The sequence below is a fragment of the Solanum verrucosum genome, unplaced genomic scaffold (assembly GCF_900185275.1).
Source record: "Solanum verrucosum unplaced genomic scaffold, falcon-dt-bn FXZP01000062.1, whole genome shotgun sequence".
NCBI classification, from domain to species: Eukaryota; Viridiplantae; Streptophyta; class Magnoliopsida; order Solanales; family Solanaceae; genus Solanum; species Solanum verrucosum.
In genome coordinates, this window is record NW_026020477.1 from 8,680,217 (window position 1) to 8,685,213 (window position 4,997).

A 4,997-nucleotide genomic window follows, 5' to 3' on the forward strand; every position below is an offset into this window, starting at 1 on the left:
AAAAAATATTGTGATATTTGGGGTTTGAACCTGGACTCCTTCATTCAAATGGACACCTATTGCCACTGTGCTAAAGACATAGCTTTTGTTAAGGGTGTTCAACTTTAAATATATATCCTTTAAATGTAGAATTTGACATATATATACAATATAATTTCCGGACGAAGAATGTCCAATTTGGACACCTGGGATGGCTGTGGCTACACCACTGAAATTAAGCATCGAGTTAAATGGGTTATTGATTAATGGGGTAAAATTGGCCATTCAATTAAGACTCGAGGAAAGTTTTTAGGTTTGAAAAAGATTTTGAAAACATTGTTAAAAGTGGGATAACCCACATCATCTCATCATTTTGAAAATTTAATGTATCTTCCTACATCCACTTTTATTTGTCATGTTGTGCTTTTTGAAAGTCAATTTGACTAATTTTCAAAGTTAAATTAGATTATATTAATTCAATATTTTAGATCAAAAATTTTAATATTCAAAAACTATACAAAAAAGTAATATAAATTGCAATTTTTTGCATATCAATATGATAAAAAATAGTCCGTAAAATATTGGTCAAAGAATCAATAGTTTGACTCTAAAAAGGGAAACTGTGACAATTAAAAGTGAACGGAGGTAGTACTACTTTGGGTTAATTTGGCTTATTTTATTCAGAAACCCTTGTGATTCGAAATGGATTAAATCCATCTTATGTTTTTTTTTGCATTTGAAATTATTTTTTGTCAATTTAATTTGCATTATGCATTTTCATGATGTCATGAGAGCATGAATGTCACAATTGTCTCTGTTGTATAATTTATTATGGTGACTTTTGTTAATATATATATATGACATTCCAAGAATATGTTTTAATTATCAATTCTATTTTAGGCTCAATTGACGCAAAGTGTAGGATCAATTTTTGATCAACATATGAAATTGGATAATAAACTTACTATATATAGTTGATATGGTATCGATTTCATCAAGTTGATATCAATTTTTTGACAAATTGTATCTTGTGAGAAGTTAGTATAGTAAGCTTCTCCAATCTACACTTAGACATGTTTGTATTATCTTTTCGTTAACAATATACTCTCAATCTTCGACAATTCGTGTATGTTTAAGGACCTATTTAATCATAGATATTTTAAGTAACTTTGAAAAAATTTCAAATTTTGGCCAAAAAAAATCGAGATTCTAAATAGCTAGAAAAAATGATCCTATAAAGTAACGTCAAAATAATTAAAACTGCTAAGAAAAAACGTTTCTGGTAGCCTTAACCTTGGAATACAATAAAATTCTTCCTTACTTTATATTGATCTGGAAGTAATTTTATTATTTCACCAAACTTAAGATTTTTATGTTAACCACGCTTTACAAAGTTTCAATTAAATTTGCTAGTGTTGATTTGGTTTTAAATATTGCAAACAAAGTTTCATCTGAACACCAAATTGTTGGTGAAAGTTGGTTACTACTTTGGATAAGGCTTTCTTTTTCCTCCTCTATCTTCACTTAATTAAATGTTTCTAAATTTATGACTCCATCTAAATGGTTCATAATCATTTTAATAAAAAAATACAACACATCATCTATAATAAAATACGTATCTTCTTTTTGAGTTTCAGTAGTTCAATCATTTCTAGTAGAGAAATTTGATTTATAATAAAAATATCTCTCGTTGTATTAAATAACATACTTCTTATGAAATTTGTTAGCGAAGCTTTGATTGATTACATGATTTATATAGATAAAATATATATGTTGTCTTCTTTCATTTTATTTTTCCTTTTATGTGATATTTTCTATTTTATAATTTTTTTTTGCATGCATGTCTTTCTAATTCGTGCTATTTGAATATTAGTGAGTTGAATTTTATTTTTGTACACATGTTCTTCAAGAGCAATTGATGTTGTGTCTTTTTGTTTCTCCAAAATATTCATATTCTTGCTTTTAGTGTGGTGGAAATCTTTATTTCTTGTGATGTGTGTTTATGTTGAATTTAAGCAAATACTATTAGAGTTGGGGAGATATTGTATTAAAAATATTTTATTTTTATTTTCATGATTGATGAATAAATAAATTTTATCGATAGTGTAAAGTCATTATATACTAACATCATTTTAATAAATGCGTGTTTAAATATTTTGCGATTACTCAGTACTCACTCATTCGATGCGAGTAATATGTGTTTTGAATGTTACCTTGGTAGATATGTGTTTAAAATACGTATTTTATTATCTCTTATGGTAAAAATTGATCATGCATGCTTGTGCATTTCAATGATGAGATAAAAAAAAATTGACGAATATTAAAATTTAAGGGATCTGATAACTATTGAGCATATCATTGTTCTTTCAAGCTACTATTAGCTATTGTTTATATTTGCAACAAAACAGTAATTTCTGATGAAAATGTTGTTGAAAATTTTCATTTCATATATGTCTATTACTATTGAAAGACTACAGCATTTGGTTGAAATGAATGTGAAAGTATGATCGAAAATAAATAGAAGAAAAATAAATTCACTCGAAGAAGTTGAGTTCAATCTACCTAAAAGGAGGGAGATACTCATCACTTCTATTTTAGGATTAGTGTAGTTGTTCACATTTGTTCATTGATGTCTTCAAGTACACCTTAATACTAGATAAAATTTTAAATTCAGTGACAATATTGATACTCCCTATGTCCCTAATTACTTGTCAATTTTTGAATTGACACACCGTACCTATTAAGAAAACATGATTGACATAGTGAGTTTACCATTTTATCCCTATTAATTATGAAGTAGATGAATTAAAAACTTAAGAGTTTCAAGAAGCTCTACATTTTTCAAAGTAATTAATTGAGGGTATAATAGATAAAAAAAATTGTTCTTTCTTGATTTGTCAAAATAGACAAGTAATTAGGGACAATTAAAAAAGGAAAAATGGACAAGTAATTAGGGACAGAGGAAGTAGTTTATAGACTTTGTTTATGATAGTAAAAAGCAACTTATGCACTCATTAAAGTTAGGGCCCATTTTGATTGACTTATAAAGTAGTTTTTCAATAAAAAAAAAAGTCAAACTAAAATTATTTTTAAGTAAAAAAAAAAAAAAGTAAGGGATAACTATTTTTTATTTTTGACTTATTTTAAGTCGTTCTAAACTTATTTTAAGTCATTTTTTATCTTGTTAAACACTTCCTAACTTTTAAAAGTCATTTTTTACTTATTTTAAGTTATTTTTATATTTGCCAAACATTTTCAGAAGTCAAACGCTGATTGAAAAGTAGATTTGACCAACTTTTAAGTCAATCCAAACATCTTCTTAAACTAACTGCTTGGATTTGATGTAATAGTGCACGTTGTTAATGTTAATTTTTCCCTCACTAATTGTCAAGTGTGAATTCAATTTTTTCTGATATAACAATATTCCTCTTGATTTCAAACATTTTTTTTCACTTTCATATCTTAAATATAGACAGACGATCAAATAATTTAGGATAAACTAGTGTTTCTCAAGTACATAATTTAAAGAAAAAAGATAGAGTGAAGTTTGAAAACTTTGCATAAGCTAATTACACTAAATTGTCCCCAAAATTTAGTTCCGCAAGTAAATAATACGTTTTTATATGTAATTATACTTATTTGAGTGTATGACTTATAATTTTCATTTTCATATGTTAAATTTGAATAATTAAGTATTGCTACAAGTATATGAGTTATTTCTCAAGATTAGTCTATTGAAAAAAAAATAACAGTAAAAAATATTTAAGAATAGGAATAACGAGCTAATAAATATATGGCAATTTTATGATAATGTTTAGGAGACTTTGGCGTGAAAATGAACTTGAATTGATAGGTAATTTCTTTGAGTTGAATGTTGTTAATTCTTGAAATAGATTTGAAAAAATATTTATTTTCTTTAGATCGAAGATTTATATATATTTTAAAATATTCATAAACATCATAACTAAGTGGTTACTTTTTTTTAAAAAAATTCAATAACATAATTTATTTCATAAAAATATTAGATAAAGATATAAAATAGTAATCGAAGGTACTAATTAAAGAAACTGGAAAATTCAGTTGTCCGACATAACTTTCAAGAAAGTAACAAGGTGACACATTTTAGCTAATGAAGCAAGAACTAATAGTACTAATAATAACTACGTAACCTTTTGTTCTATGGTGATTTAGTGTCTAACAAAAGATAAGAAATAACACTTACTAAACAACTATCCTTAACTATTTGTACTAGGGCGAACTACATAAATCCCACTAATTTATGCACTCATTAAACTAAACAATTATCCTTAATGAGTCAGTTCCTGCAATGAGAAATTTATGAGTAAAAATAAACAAACAAAAGTTGTTTGATTTAGTATAAATTTTTGTTAACGTCCGATTTTGAGAATGACCAATCATTAAAGTGTTTGAGAAACAACAAAAAATGACCAGTCATTAAAGTGTTTGAGAAACAACTAAATCAAAAAATATAAAACCTAATTTGTAAAACTTTTTAAAATTGAACTTAAGAACATTATGAATTTTAACTCAAATACAAAATCAAGATACATGAGAATAATTAAAAAAATAGAAACAAACCTATATGTAAAATATTGATTTAAACATGCAAATATGTATTGAGAGAATGAATGAATAAAGGGAAAAGGGACAAATATACCCCCGAACTATCATAAATGGTATGTCAATACCCTCCGTTATACTTTAAGGTTGTATATGCCCTTACCGTCATTCTTTTGGGTTGTATATATCCTTGAATCTAACGGATGGACACGTGGCATCATCTAAATGATTTACATGATTTTATTTATTTATTTATTTATCCAAAAAAATTGAAAACCCACCCATTTTCTATACTTTACCCACCCATGGCCCAAATTAAAATATCATGACATTTAAAACTAAAAATAAAAAAACATAGCTTTTCATCTTCATTAAAAATCAAATAAAAGGAGAAGTGTTCTTCAATTCATTTTCCAAATCTCACAAACAAAAACCTA